General features: G+C 36.6%; 1 long non-coding RNA gene and 1 pseudogene across 1 annotated transcript; both read left to right on the top strand.

Annotated features, from left to right (window-relative positions):
• Positions 1–6,296: 6,296 nt before the first annotated feature.
• On the top strand, positions 6,297–8,496 carry LOC132287718 (uncharacterized). The gene is made up of 3 exons (XR_009473121.1): positions 6,297–6,699; positions 6,767–6,891; positions 6,963–8,496. It is a non-coding gene; the product is annotated as an uncharacterized LOC132287718 (long non-coding RNA).
• Positions 8,497–18,013: 9,517 nt separating this feature from the next.
• LOC132298088 (small nucleolar RNA R71) lies at positions 18,014–18,111 on the top strand (annotated as a pseudogene).
• The last annotated feature ends 460 nt before the right edge of the window (positions 18,112–18,571 follow it).

Genomic DNA, 18,571 nt, shown 5'->3' with positions numbered 1-18,571 from the left:
TAGATTTTTAGGTTTGTTTGAAACATCAAAGCAACAGTATACAGAAAAGTCTTGTCCGATGTGAGAAACAAGTGGTGAGAATAATTTTATTAGGTCATAAAGGTCTTGCTATGAAAGCAGACATTGGAAACTTCATCTTGTGGGGCTTAATTCATTGCTGTCTCTCTCTCTTTTTTTTTTTTTTTTTTTTTTCTTAAAATTCTTCTTTTTGCACATTGTGCATGTATGTAGTATGTCACTTTTCTATTCTCTTCTTATCCTTTTTATTTTTCTTCTTCTTATTTAAATTTATTATTGTAATTTTATGATCTCAATGAGTATAATTTCATGCATCACTTTTAAAATAAATAGACCTACAACTAAATAGAAATATTACCAATCATTTTTTAGGTTCTTATGTTTGTCAAGTATTTATCGTTCTTATACTATCCATTGATTAGAATATTATTTTGCAATGATGTATTACTTATTTGCCTCTTGATTTGAACAAATTATGCTTGTCAATCTTAGGCATTTTTTTTTTTTTTTTTTTTTTTTTTTTTAAAAAAAAAAACAATGTGCAACCACTGAATTGAAATCCTTAGTGTTGGCTAATTTGATATTGTCATTCTTGATTAGCAAACTGGGAGTCCCAAAGTTCTAATTTGATACTGTCATTCTTGATTCATAGATATATAAATGCATACAAGTTGCAAACATAGACAAACAGAATATATGTACAAATGCAAAATATCTGAACACCCTTTTTTACACAGGTAACAATAAATCTAGTAAAAGAGAAATTTTCATCGTGGAAAAGTATTTTGTCTACTAAATTTATTTATGAGATACCTGACCCCTTTTTAATATTTCATTTATGGTATGCCTGGCCACTCGTTAGTACTTCTAAATTTCATAACTGGCCGTAAACGATGTAAGCTTTTCACAGCTAGCTTTTGTGCGCTTACGGTTTTTCATGTCATCAGTATAATTTTATTTTATTTTATATTTTTTTTTCAAAAGAACCCTCAAATGCCCCCTAAACATCCAAACATGATTCATAGTGCCAACAATTACAACTAAACATTATACAGTGCTAACAAATCCCATTTACAATGTCAATAACTAAAACAATACATTAAAATACACCATCAAATATATCAAAGGACTAAACATATTTTCACCATTCATCAATGTTCAACATGCCAAAAAAAAAAAAAAAAAAAAAAATTCCATTTGTCAGAACACTATCTAGTATTTAATTATCATTGAACTCTAAAACCTAGCACTCCAATACTTTGATCTTCACATTGTTCATTTCCTGGTACATATTGATTTTTTCAAATTTTCAGACATTTTCTCCACCTCATTGTCCATGGCAATCTGCATATCACTGCATTAAGCCATACAAAATCCAAACAAGAAGCTGCATAACAGTACTTGTCTCAATTTCAATATGCTAATAATATGATAATCATGTTGTTTGCTCAAATCATGACTTTAACTGTTGAACATAAGGCATTGTGGAGCGAACAATTTCAATTAAAAAAATATTATTCCGACCAAGAGATGATATTTTTACTCCACTTTTATCTCCTTACACTGATTTATTTTATTTTATTTTATTTTTATTATTATTTTTTTTAATGGGAAATTTACAGTAATATTGGCTTCCCTAAGGATTTACATTCTATTTGCTTTTTTAGAAGGGAAATTTATGGTTGAACCTAGATCCACCTCACGATCTCAGTAAATATAGTCTTGAACAGGATTCTGCAATAATATCCCAAATGAACACTCCCAAACTTATAAAAGCATGTGGCTTCAAGGAAACTTCCCTATGGATTTCAATAAATAGTAATGTTATATACCACGAGGTCGACCTCATGATAGGTATCATGAACTATCTATCTTTTTGTTATGATTATGTATAAATATTGAAACGCGTATCTAACAATTTGAAAGACCATTAAATGAGGACCATACAGTCAAAATTTTGTATCAAAATTCATTTGTAAAAGATCACATGACAACTATCTTTAATTTAGCGTTAGGGGTTGCATTGCGAATCTGGCCTATAATGGCACATGCTTATTGACCCAAGATTGGATTACATCTGGTGGATAGAATGGGGCTTCACATCATTTCTAGATGACATGCTACCTGCAGTGGGACATTTTCTATAAAGGCTAAACTTTCCAGGGTAGATAGAAACTTCGTTGCAATAATCTTTTCCGAGTGAGAAACTGTTGAAGTTGGATTCACAACTTTGAATTGCCAATTCCCCTATCCTTGTCTTTTATGGAAAGAATAAAAAGGAAAGGGGAAAGTAGAATATGAATATAGACTACTTCTTCCTTTCATCTCGACGCCAATGCATTTTTCTTTGAATTTGACTTGAATTGGTATGATAGTGACTAGAATCGAATTAAAAGGGAATAAAGAAATACACAAGTTCTAAGATGTTGAGTTTTTAATTTTTAATTTTTAATTTTTTTTTTTTTTGGTGCAATCCAAAGTCCAGTGCCTACCTGGTTGTTATGGTTAATCCACTGTTTCCACAAAATTGGGATACTTGGAATGTGCAGGTGTGCCAGAATCTCGAAAGATTTAGAGAGGTCAAACAAAAAGGAAGATCCGTTTGGAGTGATTAAGTGATTGTGAGGTTTTGGATTTGCCTTCGATGAAAGGACTTTTAGTTAAAACTATAATGCTATCTATTGAATTAAAATGCAATACTTAAAGTAAGTGCATGAATGTAAATGAATTGAAAAGACTTGTATTGAAATTGCTTGAATTGAAATACAAGGTATTGAATGTTGATTGATGTCGTTGAGAGAGTTTGAAACATAATCTTAAGTAAACTATTTATAGGCATCAAAGCCTTACAAGAAGGACCCATGTCCTTTTAAGCAACTGCCCACTTCTTTCTTAAAAAACACTTGTCTCCTGCTCAGCTGCCGAATTCCAACTTCCAAACCCACGATCTAAGAATTTCTTCCACTGCCGCCATGTGTCCCACGTTCTTTAAGTTGCTCATATGAATATATATATATATATATATATATATATATATATATACACACACACCATGTAATTTAACTACTTAAGTTTCATTCCCTTTTTAAAACATATTCTGTAGATATAGCCCACGATCTCCTTATCCCTAACTTTTAGGGACCACTTTTCTTAGTTGCTTTAAAACTCCTTGAAGATTGGAACCTCTAGACTAAGTTGGGTAACTCTATAACAGTTTCCATATGTGTCTAACTCTTTTATCCAATCCTCTCCTTAATTATAGGAAACCACATAACCCACGATTCCAGTGCCAGCTGTTTTTATCCTGCCATATTTGCCTTTCTTATTCTGCCAGATGTTTCCAGCGTGTTGGAATCTCTTTCCCTTTTAAGTTTGACATGTATCAATTCATCATTTGGACCATGATTTAGTCCACTTGTACGCTTTTATTACATCATGTCATCATTGAAGTGGCCAACTATTGGCCTGCCACTTTTGTGTGCCAACATTATGTTCCCCAAATTTTGAAGCTTTCTATCTTCCAAGATTAGGCCTGTAAAGATTTAAATTTGAAACTTCATAGATATCCGCATAGGCCTTATCCAACAAAGATTCCTTATATGCCGATTACTATTCCCGATTTGACAGCCATCACCTCTTACTTAAATGGCCACAACTTTCCACCTACCATCATTAAATGCCCGTCTTCTTTAATCCCTTTTAAATCAAAAGGTTTCCTTATATTATGTCATCTTCCTCGTTCAAGACAAATCTCCTTTGTCCTTTTGTATCAAACCCTTCTTCTTCTGTTGAAGCTTTCCCTTCAATTTCTCAGATGGCCCCCAAAGGGAAATCCTCCTTTGATCTTCCTTTACCTTTTGATCTTCCAACAAACCATGGGCATCAAGCAGCGAAAGCTATCTCTAGCCTTCCAGCTGATCAAGTTTTTCCAGAATCTTTCATCATCCTACCCAGCGACGTTAAATCCGTAGGTCTAGCTTTTCCTTCCAAAATTCCCTTTTCAATTTCTTCGTTTTACCCTCAAGCAGAAGATTCCCTTCATTTTTTGAAGAAATTTCCAAAAGCATCAAATGGCGACTTACCTATTTTTAACTTAAAAAATTGGGTTACGCCATTTGAAGGTTGGAGCGCTTGGGTTGATAGGATGACTCCATTAAAGGAAGCAAGCTGGAAACAACTTGGGATCTATGATACAATCCAACTCACCAAAGCACCCCCAATTCAAGATAAGTCTCTTTTTTTTGCTACCCCCTTTTTTTTTTTTTTTTTTGGAGTTCTACCACAAATTCACTGCATCTAAATTGTGGCATAATGGCTCTTACTTTGAAAGATATTTGTCACTTTGACTGGTTGAAAACCCATTGGTACTGAAGTAACTTGTATTCTTTATGATCCGGACACTGCCTTTAATTTCCCCACCAAAGAATCTGGAACAAAAAATTACGAGCCCTTTTTCTTCAGGCCTGTATAAAGCATACCCCTCAGGCCGAAGATACAGAGCACATTGCCTTTCTACTTGTATGGCTTAATCAGGTTGTACTATGTGTTCCAGCTTTACAGGTTACCAAGGACTTAGTGGAAGTAGCCATTGCTTTATCTAAAGGTTCCCCTTTAGCATTGGCTCCTCTAGTTTTGGCTCATCTTTAAAGGGGCCTTCATGATCAGACTGTCTCTGATTTTTCCAGAATGAGTGGTCCATTTTGGATCTTCCAACTTTGGCTCTAGATTTACTTCCCAAAGTTGGGGCCGAAAGTTAGACCTTCGGCCAATAATGCTTTAAATTCTTTCAGTTATGCTTCAGTTATGCCTAAACCTCAATCCTTCAGAGATTGCTTCACTTTCTTCTACTAAGGCTGTCAAACCAGAACTCCTCAACAATTCCTTCCATTTTCTTCCGGCATTCAAACTCCATCTTGGCTCTCCCCTGTTCCTATTTCCACCAAGAAATTACCGGAAGAACAAAGGTCAATATAGGCCAACTTTTTAGTGGCCAGAGATCTTCATTACAGTACCGCTCCTTATTCTTCCAAAAATAGTAGAGTTGGGGTAGAGTCTTACAACCTGCCTAACTTGCTCGGCAGTTTGGTTTACGGCAGATGATTTCTCAACCGTCGTGTCCTTCTTTCAACAGCACCTTTCATCTCCGTGTGAAATTTAATGATGAAGACTTTGTCAAAACTATGACCAACAGGTTCAAAGCCTTGAAGAAAATCTTCCAATTTAAGCCTTTTGTTGAAAATCTAACTTCTGATCCTGCCTTTGAGAAATGGTGGTCTACTTAAATTATGAAGACTAGGGAAACAGATTGTTCTTCCCTCATTACCACCCAACTTGTGTCACGACCCCGAATTTTTTTTAATGAATTCCTCAATTTATTCAACTCAAAATACACTAGAATCACAAAAAAATGCCCTCTTTTATACAAAGTCAATTTCCTTAAATATACAAAAAATCTCCGAATAAAAAATTTAAATCTCGCAACGCCAACTCTTCAGTCCTAAACCCGAATCTAGCAATCACCGTTTATCCGCAGTACCTGAAACTGGAGGATGGTGAGACAAAAGTCCCAGTAGAAAAAGCCATAACAAGAATTTTATGGAGGTTTAACAAAACAGCTTCACAAAATAAACATATATATGTGAGTATATAAACAAAATAAATATGCATTTAATCAAAATATTTAATAAAACCATTTGGAACAAACCCACCCCATGCCATTCAAGGTATAGAGAATCCTACACTGTAAAAAAGATTAATTCCCCACGGAATCATCAAAGCTCCAAGCTCCAAGACCACCTCTGCAGACTCTCGAACCTCTCTGTCTTTCCTCAATCTCGGCCCCCCTGCGTTTCCTCTTTCTAAATTTCTATTCTGTCATTGAATGCTCACCAAGTCACAAGAACGTACCCAATATATAGACACAATTTACACTGCACCATACCATTATCAAATCAAATTGTAATAGTCAAAAGATATCATCACAGTGGACCCCACCAACCCATCCTTATTTTACTTTACCATTTCCTTATTATTTCTATCAGACAAACAGTACACTTTCTAGAATATCATCACGTGAACCAAGCCAAACCAAATGAATATTTGCCCTAAAAAAATCTACTAATGGACCCCACATTATCATTTGTACACAACCACTTCAATTTTGCTTTCTCTTTCTTCTTATCTCGGCTCCTTCCACTTCTTTCCATTTTCAATCCTTATCTCCTTCCATCAAACAACACATCAACATAATATATATATATATATATATATATATATATATATATATATATATATATATATCCATGCCTATCTAGCATTCCTGTAACAAGACTTCATCAAAACCCACACTAACTAAATAAATAATTAAAACTAATCAAAACAAACACTTAAAAAAAACAAAATACCAATAACTAAAAAAAATCAATTCTTATAATCTCACACATCATATCCCAATCTTCAATCTTAACTAAAAAACGTAAAATATAATTTAAAAAAAAAACTAAAAAAAATTCAGGTTATCACAACTTGGTTGTTTCAAATTCGTAAATCCTGTTTTCCAAGGAACTGACCTTCTCGAAAGCCCCGAAAGAGGTGGAAAGAAAAGGAAACAACCTGCCAAAACTAAGACAGCCCTTGCTTTTCCATTGAAGAAAACCAAAAGAAGCACAAGTTTCAAACAAGGTAATAACTCTTTATTATAAACTTAATTCTTTCAACTTGGTTCCTTAACTTTTCCTTCTTTTGACAGCTTTTCTTGTTGACTCTGATGATGAACAAGATCCTCCACATCTTCAAAAGAAAGTATAATCTCAGAGTGCTAGTCAAACGGCTGAAACAATGCTTTCTAAAAGAAAGAGTTCTTTGGCCAAAAAGGTAAATACCTTACTGTTTCTTTCCTTTTAACTGAGATAGAAGAAATCCCTTACATTCTCTCTTATATTCAGGCTCCTGCTAAGCCATCTGCTTCAAAAGGTCCTACAAGATCTGAACATCCTCCTATTAAAAGACAGCTTCCTATACCTGAAGAAACTATCGATGAAAGTGAAAAAAGTCCAAGTGTAGACCCAGAAGAAGAGAAAGATGAAATTGAGGAAGTGGGAACAAGTGAGAAAGATAAAACAGAGGAAGAAGAAGAAGAAGAGAAAGAAGAAGAAGAAAAAATAGAAACAGAAGACGAAGAAGGAAAATAAGAAAATGATTCAGAGGATGATGAGGTTGTGGAAAAAGATTGTACTAAAGAAACTGCCCATTTTGAAAGAAAATCTTCCACTGAAGTATAACATGATACTTCATATTTCTTCTTCCTATCTTCTTCTACTATTTATTAATAGAATTCTTTCAGGAAACTGCTTCACATAGCCCTCTTAATCCTATTCTGCCAAGTCCTTAAAGATCTCCATTGAAAGAAGAGACACTTCTTACTGTCGTTCTTTCAAGAGACCCTCCTACTCCTCCAATAGGGAAATCTGCCCAACTAGGAGCTTCTGGTACGAAAGAAGTAGCCGAATCTCCTTTTCCTCAGAAAAAGGTAATTCTCAAGTTTGTCATTTTATTACATTTTCATATTCCCTTAACCTCATCTTTCTTTTGCAGGACACTTTTGCCCATCCTCAAACTTCCATGGTTGTTACTTCCATGGGATCATTTTCAGCTTTTAGTGACTACTTCCAGGCTGTTGAGTCCTTGGTTGAGGAAAATATGACTTCTTCCAGCAGTGCTCTAGCTCTTGTTCCTGGCCCTTCTCAGACTTTTGAAGTAGATAAACAGGCTTTGATGACCCTTCTTCAGCATGACTCTGCCAATCTCCCTTTCATTAAAAATAAACTTTCAATGGCTTTGATTAAACTTAGCCAACATCAAGGTTTCCTAGTGGAGGTTCAATTGGCCATTTCTTCATTCAAAGCTTAGCTTCCCAGCCTATCTAAGTCTATCCAGGATTCCCATTCTGTATTTCACAGGTGGAAGAGAAAAACAAGAAAAAAGATTTTCTTACTGATAAGCTCAAAAGTTGTGCCGTTCCTTTCAAATCTCTCAAACCGGAAATAGATAACCTCTAAACTAGGGAACTTGAGTTAAGGCAAGCCTTAGCTCAAGTTTAACTTAATCAACAAGCTCTTAACTCCAAGCTGGATGGAATGAAGAAAGAGACCAAAGGTTATAAGGTGCAGTTTACCAAAGTCCAAAGTGTTCTTCCCAAGTTGGAAGACTCCAAACTACAGGTTGTGGCTTCTTTGAATCAGTCTAAACTCGTCTGGACTGATTTTAAAAATAAATTTATGGGTCTGTAATTTCTGAACAATATTTCCTTTTGTTCCCTTTTAGGTCAATCTTTTGGTTGTGCTGGACTTATAAAATCCGCTAAATAATTGGAAAGCCACAATTGGGTTTCTAAACTTGTCCTTTGGATTTTTCTTCTTGTTTTCCTTTGTGAGTTTTTTAGGAAAGCCATAATTGGGTTTCTCAAATCATCTTCCTCCACATTGTAAATGTCGACTGCAAATAATTCGGCCATATTGGAATTTCTTACCTTGGTGTTGGAAGACTTCGTCTAGTAATCTTTACTAGCTTTTCTTCCATCCCTTTTGGAACTCTAATTCTAGATGCTAATTAAGTTAAGTTATTAGCATCTTTATTATGTTCTCTTGGCCGAAACTCAAGTTTAACCTCATTGAATTGTGCGGTTAACTGAGTAGCCAAAGAGTGGAATGGTCTCAATTGCCAACTTAGACATCTGAATTCCTCTGACAACTGACTTAACACCAAATTTGAGTCTCCAATGATATGTACATCCCTTACAGCCATTTCAAGTAAAATTTCTAGACCTATAATCAATGCCTCATATTCCGCTTGATTATTGGAGCATTTAAAATCCAAGAAAAATGAGAAAGATACCCTTCTTCCACTTGGGGCTATGATTACAATTCCAGCTACATCTCCTTCACTTGTGATGGAGCCATTAAACATCAAAACCCATGGTACTTCAAATATTGTTGATGCCTCCAGCCCATCACATACGTATAGGTCAATTTCAGTTGATGGGTGGTCGGCCAAAAAATCGGCCAACGATTTACCCTTTACTGATTTTTGTGGAATATAAACAAAATAAAACTCCATTAAGGCCAATGCCCACTTGCTAATTCGGCCAGTGATCATCGGCCTTGACAACATATACTTAATTAAGTCAGTTTGACAAATAACGTACACCACAAATGGCAACATATATACTCTTAACTTCATGGCGGAAAAATACATGGCTAAACAAAGCTTTTTAATCGGTGTATATCTACACTTGACTGATGTCAAATCAAAACAACTCTAGAATCCTTTTTGAGTGAACCGGCGTCAAATATGTTGCTACTTAAGTCAACTAAAGAAATGATCACATCCTTACCCTCAAACTAACACACAAATCTAGTACTGATCATCAAGACAAAGAGTGGACCTTTTATTAAAGCTTTCTTCATCTAGGTACGCTTATTCTATTCACTCAAATATTTTTTTTTTTTTTTTTTTAATCTTAAGGATCAAAGATGGAAGCATGGTGCAATGTGTTAATCTATTAAGCTTTCTAGCGATCCATGAGGTCGAGCATTAGGTCAATGACTCCCAAACCAGATGGTTTTAGGGCATTAGGTGTTCAAACACCCCTAAGGACTTACAAGCTCAAATCAACTAGGCTAGAAATCAAAACAACCTCCATTTAATCATTTTCCATTTCTCACCTTTTGGGAGAATTCCTCACTTTTTTATTACTTTTGCAACTTCTTCTTCTTCTTTTTTTTTTTTTTTTTAAAGTTCAATTATTAACTAACGATGGCCGCTCGTGAACGCCAAAATAATGTAATGAATGTGCGGTTCAAGAAAAGCCTTTTTGGTCAAGTTTAAATATATATAAAAACCACTACCACCACTACTACTAACGTAGCAAGAGTGAGTAGGGATCATCCCAAGAGATTATACGTGTTAGAATTTAACTTCGACTCTAGCGTATCACAAGATTGCAAAGAAGGTTTGGTTGGTTGATTACTCTAGAAAATAATTAAATTAATATGCAATTAAAGTAAACTAGTGAGAGATAGGGATTTAAGAGATATGAAAAGAGGTTTTAGGGTGTTGGAATCACCACTAAGCTCATGTAATTAACCACTTGCTTTCCATTAATGGGGAATACATTGCTGTGAACAAAATGAGACTACTAATTGCAATATTAAGCATGGACCATCAAATTCATGTATAAATTGTCTACCTAACCAATAAATAAACTAAGTATAGAACAACCCATCAAATCTAAGCATGACCCATCAAACTAGTCACAATTATAGCACGTATCAATCTAGAGAATCATGGAATTTGCAATAATAAGCCATGGAATATCAAATCAAGTATAGATTGTCTACCTACCTAGAGACATGAATTAAATTATAGAACAACCCATCAAGCATAAGAATAATCCATCAAATTAGTTGACAAACCCATTCAATGAAAACCTATACTTAGCCATCACTAAATCCTTAATTAATCACACATAGACATGCAACCAACATAGAGATTCTAGTATAGAGATCAATTCCCAAATAATCACACATAAGACAACATGTAATCAAATAGAGAATCAATAGAAAGAATTAATCCATATGAATCATATAAGAAATAATTCCTAATTTAATCACACATAGACATGTTAATAAACTAGAGAATTAATAGGAAGAATTAAATCATAGAAATCATAGAAATACACCAAGATTCATTAAATTTACAAGGTTAGAACACTAATCACAACAATATATATAAATCCCTAAAAATAGAAATATAAGGGTTTAGATTACATAAGACTTAGGGATCATCCAAGCCCTAAGTGTAGATCTAGCCAATCATGGAGGAGGTAGATGTGGTTATGAAACCCTCAAGGGTAAGCTCCAAACATGGCTCCATCTTCTTCTTCTTCTTCTTTGAAGCTCTAGAGAGAGAGAATATGTGGATCTAGAGATGTGTTCTTGAGATGAGCCTCCACTTTTCTCTTTTCTTCTAACCCTAATCTCTAACTTTTCTAGAGAGAAAATATAAAATTACAATGTAATAATAAAATAATAAAAAGCTCGTTTACAAAAATGGGTCACTTCCCTTTAAATAGAAGGTCCTTTTCTTAGCCACTAAGTCAGAAATATAGCCCAAAAATATCTAATCCCGCAACTTTTTGGTAGGTGGAAATCGGCGCACTCGGAAATTAGACAGCTCAGTGCCAGCACAATTTCGATCGATCAGACTTTTCTTCGATCGATCAGAGTTTGTTCGATCGATCCAACTTTTGATCGATCTATGTTCGATCGATCCAACTCTGATCGATCTCACTTTTCTCAGATCTATCAGACTTTTCTCAGATTTATCCAATCTTGGCATTTTTCAGCATTAGCCTCCTTTTGCTCCAAATCAGCCTCCTTTTGCTCCAGATTCTCTCCAAGACTTAGTTTGACTCCAAAAAGGCCTTAAGAAACCATTTTTAGCACGTTTTAACATTATTGACCTAAAAAGGGAAATAACACGAAACTAGTCTAAAACGGAAAAATAAGATAGATAAATGTCCTAGAATATTCGAGCTTAAGGGGTTTAAAAGCGCACTTTTCAGCGCTCATCATTAACCTAGAGTTTGGGCCCTCCACCTTTCGGCGCGACAAATTCAGTGCTTGATAAGGCTAGAATCCCGGCTACTCAATGAAAAGGGTTTGTTATCCACCTTTATCAAAACGAAAGCTTTCAATGCACTACTAGCCCAATTGAGATATAACCAATTCAATAGTCAACAAAGCATGTACCCCACAAATGAATGCTAGTGTGCGCCTGTGTTAGTGTAGAATCCTAGAGTGAATCTCAAAACAATCACAGAATTAGGATAATGTGGACCACAAGTGCAAGCAAGACATCAATATTTCAAAAAATTTACTCCTAAATGGCATCCACAGGGCATATAAGGAGTATTGGACTCTCAAGTCAAGCAATTTTTAAATTTTAAGCAATATAGTCCTCAAAAGATCAAAATTATAGCTAGTTATGGGCTAATCATAGAAAATTCCTTAAATATATAAGTCATGCTTAAAACTTTGAATTGAAAGCAAACACTGTAGTTAACACTATTACCCCCAAACTTAAATGGCACAATGTCCTCAATGTGCAAAGAGAACAAAGGAAAGAGTATACTAGTGCAGCTAAGGCAAAGAATGGCCGGGACGCAAATATCCAAAGTGGGTGGTATAACCCCCCAAAACTTTGAATTAACTGCGGTCCTGAAAAGATGGCACTTGGATAAAACTAATCAGATAACAAAAGGGATAATAATAGTGCACAGTGGGCATGCAAGTGTAAATGGGATAAGAAATGAATTATGGAAAGAGGAATAAGGGTGGTCCTGAAAAATTTGGGTAGCACTCTCTCTCACTGAAGTCACTGGGATGCATTTGATAAATGGAGTCAATCACAGACAGATATATCAATATAAAATCCAGACATCCAAAAATATCATACATAAAAAAGAAATAATGTACAGCGCATCACAATGTCTGGGCCAACAGACTAGCCGCAAAAATATCAAAGCAGTAGCAATATAACAGTAATATCACATAGAGAAATAGAGAGATCAGGTAGAGGAGGTAGGGCGAGCTAGGCGTGATCCCTGGATATTTTTGGATATATCGCGCAGCGCAGCCATGACATTGGAGTGGAGAGATGCCATATCAATGCTGAGGGAGGCCACATCGGACCGAAGAGAGACAACGGCATCCTCTAAGGTCTGTATACGCTCTCCTAGGCCGGGTGTCTATGCTGGAGCGTCAGGTATGATTGGGTCGTGAGAGTGATGCTCATATTGACTAGTCTCGGGGACATGTAATGGCGACCCGATGGGAGAGTGATGAGGTAGCTCTTTTGCTGGAGACTGCTGCTCCAGGTCGATCTCCATATGTACTGCAGTCGCCAGTGCGTCTGCTAGATCGTTTGCTGCTGCTGTCGCTACTGCTACTGCCATCTTCGCCTCCTCAGCCTCTATTGCCTCCTTTGCTGCTAGGATAACGTCCTCCTCCAGGCTCTTGATATGAGCATTGTAGCTCTTGTTTTAGTTCTTCTTGGCGTAGTGGCAAGCCCTAGACTCGGAATGCTCCTGTAGGTGGAAAGTGTAGCACTGGTCTCGTAGAATCTGTGTGATAAGATGAGCAAATGGAAGATACTTAGCCCGCTTGGGCTTTGCCTTGCTAATGTAGTTTGTGTATAGCTTCATCATGACACTCTAGTAGAGTGCTGGAATAGAGAACCACTGCTCGGTGTAGAAAGCATATAGGGCTACCAAGAAGTTAGAACGCCTCTGGATCTTATGCCCCGCTATAAATACATTTTGGTAAAAGATCGAATCGAAGAACCATAGGTCATCGGGCAGATAAGTCCTGGTGGCGAAAGTCTCGCCAACTGCATAATGGCAGTAAGGGCAACGGCCATGTCTGCATCAGAAGGCCTCCTCAGAATAGGATAATCAAGTCCTGGAGGGCAGACATGGGGGCACCTAAAAGATATAGCCAGAGTGTCAATAGTGATGCGGATGGGATATCCATCAACAATAGTCTGTAACTCTGACAGATTACCCAGGGCCGGCCGGAGGTTCTGGAAGAACATTCGGACAAGCCGTGGGAACACTGGATAAGTAACGGGCACCAGAATGGCTAGAATGCTAAGTCGCTCTATGTCATCGATAGCTGCCCGGGTCAAGACTGACCGAGAGAAAAAAGATATATCAAATACTGACTCATGGGATACGATAGGCGTCTGAACTTCCAGACAGGTCCGTCTCGGACCTGGCCAGGCTGTGTTGGTGGTGGAGAAGGAGAAGATATGTACTCATCCTCATCGGGATGGGATGAAGATGCAGAAGCGGTAGAGGTAGAGCGGTCAGACTAAGCCGAAGCTAGCTCCATATACTCCTGTAACTGCTCAGGCTGCTTAGCCTGCTCTGGAGCTGGATCCTGTGCATGTGAGGGCTTTACGGGCTCCTCTACTCGCCGTCGTACCCTCTTCGGATACTATCGACGGGCTACTGTCTTAACCCGTGCCATGCCCTGCAAAAGAATGAAACATTTTGCAAAGTTAGCAATCAGATAAATAAAGAATTAAAGCATAACATATATAAACATGTTTGTCAAGTAAGATAAACAACTCAAAGTAATGGACATAAATCTATGCAAGAGATAATGCAGCCAGGTAAACAGTAACTAAGTGAAGCATGCTAAATAGTGTAAGTATGGAATGCATCCAATATGGAAAACACAAGCATTGGGCATCAAGAAGCTAGCATGAACACTATGGATGGTGTGTGAAGTGTACATATACAAATCTGTGAAGTTCGATCGATCAGGAAAATATGAGATCGATCTCTCTCAGATCAATCAAGAGTAAGTTTAATCGATCAGGAAAATGTGAGATCGATCTCTCTCAGATCAATCAGGAGTAAGTTCGATCAATCTTTCTCAAATCGATTTGAGAAAACTTCGATCGATCAAACTGCTTCGGGAAATTTGAAAAGTCACAGATCTGTGACGTGGATGATAGGGGGGGTACCCAAGCAAGCTTGTGGGCCCCCCTACACGTCAACAACATAATATTGATCACTTGAATAGGCACGTGACCCCCAAAATTGAATCAAACTCAAAATATATACAAAAATATAAACACATATATACACATATATATACACATGCTTTAAAGCATAAATATGGCAAGAAATTAATCATGGGAGCTCAAATCTAACATGGAAATCATCTAAAACATGAAGATTGAAACTCAAAATCCTAAAAATGTAACTCAACTTACCAAATCTCAACGAGAGAAGTGGTCCGAGAGAGAGAGATGAGATCTGAGATGGAAGATGAAGTTTCGAAGCTTGTGAAAGGTCGCCGGAGGTTGGGAAGGTGGGTTACAGCGACGGGAGATGATGAGGGTCAAGATCGATGTGTAAATCGATCAAATGACCCTAGGGTTTCTATTTTAAAAAACTGCCTACGACATATTCGATCGATCTGGAAATATCTTCGATTGATCGAATATAGACCGATCTGAAAAGAACTCAGATCGATCTAACCTTGTAAAACATATTTTTGGAATTTTTTATTTTATTTTATTTTTATTTTATTATATATATTTATATATTTTGAAAATATTTGAAATTAAAATATTTTTGAATTAAAATAAAATAAAATAAAAATAAAATCTTTTGAGGTTTTTTTTTGTTTGAAAATAAAATAAAATAAAATAAAATAAACTTTAAAAATAAAAAAATGTAGTCAAAGTCAAAGTCAACAACGAAATACAGATCGATCTGGAAAATGCTTCGATCGATCGAACAGATAAAAACATTCAGACAAGTTCGAACGATCAGATAGAGAGCTATTTTATGCAGGGTTGAAAAATTTTCTAAGTGTTGGAACTGAAGATCGATCTGAGGGAATTTTTGATTGACCTTGGAGTACTCAGAATGATCTGAACTGAAGTTCACTCGATGCACAGAGAGATGAAATATACAGGTTTGATGTAGGAATGAATGTTTGATCGATCGAACATCCTTTAAGATCGATCGAACAAGTGCAAAATGCCTTCTTTCAGAATGTAAGTGCATGCATTCTCAATCACAGTTCCTAGCAATGTGTATAAACCCAGAATATATCTAGACGATGCAAGAAATGAAAGGTAAAATAAAAATGAGGGAGGAATAGTGTTGTAAACCCTACGGAGTATTTGCTAGTCTTTAACGTCTCTAGCAAGACGTTGGGCTCTTTTAGCCCAGATCAAATATCTTGTTATGCATCCCCTCCTTGACGAGGTGACAAACACTTTGAACCCCATCCAAAAACTGGTTCTTTAAGGAACTTATTGGATTTAGATCAAAAGACATTGATGGTCCTTGGTCAAAACAACTCTTGGGCTTCCATGCCCTTTCAAACTTTGCTTTTGAAGCTATTTTCTTTGAATCCTTTTTGGTAAGCAATCTATAGGAATGTTTAATATCAAGTAAAGACTCAACTTTATTAAATTCATTGGCAATGCATTTTTCAACAACACACACTTCTTCATGCTTGTCTATGGAATTCGGGTTCGGATTAAAAATGTTCAACTTCACCTTCATATACCCAAATGAGATTTTCATTATCCCCGTCCTACAATTTATGTTGGCATTTGCGGTTGCCAAGAATGGATGGCCAAGGATAACAGGAATTTGGCTCTTGGGGTTCGGAACCGGTTCCGTGTCTATGACAATGAAATCAATGGGGAAGAAGAACTTATCAATCTTAATAAAAACATCCTCAATGATACCCTGGGGCTTTTTGATGGATCGGTTGGCAAGTTACAAAACTACCAACGTCGGTTTCAAGTCTCCTAAGCCCAATTTGACATATACTGAATAGGGAAGAAGGTTGACACTTGCTCCTAAGTATAGAAGAGCCCGATTAATGACATAGTCACCAATGATGCAAGAAGTAGTAGGTGAACTGGGGTCCTTAAACTTTAGGAGAGTGTTATGTTGTAAAATGGAGCTCACTTGCTCGGTCAAGACCACTTTTCATGGTGCTTAGCTTTTGTTCTTCCTTTTTTGGGTGCAAAGATCTTTCAAAAATTTGGCATAAGCCGGAATTTGCTTAATTGCATCCAAAAGGGGAAGATTGATCTTCACTTGCCTAAACACACCAATGATTTCATTAGTCTTGGTCTTTTGTTTGTCAAGAGAAATGGATCCTTTCAAGGCATCCGGAAATTGAGCTTTAGGCAAAAAAGCTTTTTCAAAATTTTTCTTTAAAGAATTTTCAACACAGGAATTTTTCAAACTGTCACAAGAAATTTTCAAATAATCTTTCAAAGCTTTATTCAAATCATTTTCCATTACTTTTTCAACAAAGGGGTCATGCATATGCAATGAAGGAGGAATAGGATGTGAAACGGGATGGGTGTCAACTTTTGGTTGCACCGGTTCACTCTCTTCATTGGACATACTTACTTGGTTGTCCATAATTCTCTCACTTCTCAAGGTTGTCCTGGCATTGACATGTTTGGTTGTGTGACCTTCTGATGAGGAATGAGTCTCCACAACACATTGTTGCTTTGGTGGTGCATTCAAAGGCATCTTCCCTTTCTCGTTAGCATTCAAAGTACTAGCTATTTGCCCTACTTGGGTTTCTAGCTTAGCAATGAATTGGGAATAGGAATGAAGCAATTGAGTGTTCGCCTCTAGAGTACTTAAAGCAGTTAACACTTTTTTCCTTAAAAGCGGGACTCTTAGCATTCCCTTAAGAATATGACGATTGGTTAGGAAAATGAGAATTAGAGAATTGATTACCATGCGATTGAAATGATGATGATCTAAAATCTTGGGAACCTTGGCCTTGCATTAGAGGTGGAACATACTTGTTTTGAAAACCACCTTGAGGAGGGTTTGAGCCTTCCCCTTGGCTTTTCTAAGAGATGTTTGGATAGTTCCTCCAACTTGAATTGTAATGAGTGCCATAGGGATTATTCCCTTGGTTGACAAATGTAGCATTGACTTGCTCATGGTTTTCACTTGGCACATATCCATGGGGGCAATTGGAAATAAAATGTAAAACACTTGAACAAGTTATACATGATTCATTGGATGCATGATGATGAACATGATTAGGGGTGGAAGATACTTGATTCGCCCAAGTTTGGTTAATAAAAAAATTGATCAAACCTTTGAGATAAGGATTTCATCTCGGCGGCTATGTCATTGAAATTGTCAACTTGATATAAGCTAACATTCTTCCTTCCACCTAGATTTCTACCATTTTTAGAGGATAAAGATCTATGCATTGAATTTTTACTCATGCTTTCATACAATTGCCACACATGATCCTCATGTTTATCAAGGTAAGAACCACTCATAGATACATCAACCATACCCTTGTGACTATCCGGTAAACTTTCAAAGAAATATTGAACTAATTGCCACTTAGGTATGTCATGATGTGGGCATTTCCTAAGTAAGTCATTAAACCTTTCCCATGCCTCATGAAACATTTCCCTATCCCCTTGAGAAAATTCACGAATGGAAGTCCTCATGGCATTGGTCTTAGAAATCGAATAGTACTTCGTCAAGAACTCTTGTTGCATTTCTGCCCAAGAAGTTATATAAAAAGGCTTAAGATTGTTGAACCAATATTTTGCCTTGTCTTTAAGGGTGAAAGGAAAAATTTTAAGTCTTAAAACCTCTTTCTGGCATATTCGTGTATTTCACGGTGGAACACACTTCAAGAAACTCATCCAAATGCTTATAAGGTTCTTCGCTTGGAAGTCCATGATAGTTGGGAAGTATTTGAATGGTTTGTGGTTTAATCTCATAGTGATGTGCTCTAAATGGGGGCAATTGAATGCAAGTGGCTGCATTATATTCATTAGGCACATAATGGTCTCTTAAAGCAATAGGAGGATTCACAACCAGCGGTGCTACTCGGACACCTTGATTGCCTTGCATAATGGGAGGTTGTGGAGCAAAAATTAGCTGAGGCATTCCCAA

Source organism: Cornus florida, unplaced genomic scaffold (assembly GCF_030987335.1).
Source record: "Cornus florida cultivar Cherokee Brave unplaced genomic scaffold, ASM3098733v1 CherokeeBrave_3.0.0_Hap2_Chr02, whole genome shotgun sequence".
In the NCBI taxonomy this organism is placed as follows: domain Eukaryota; kingdom Viridiplantae; phylum Streptophyta; class Magnoliopsida; order Cornales; family Cornaceae; genus Cornus; species Cornus florida.
Note: the sequence above shows the minus strand (reverse complement) of the source record. Positions and strands in the feature narration are given on the sequence as shown.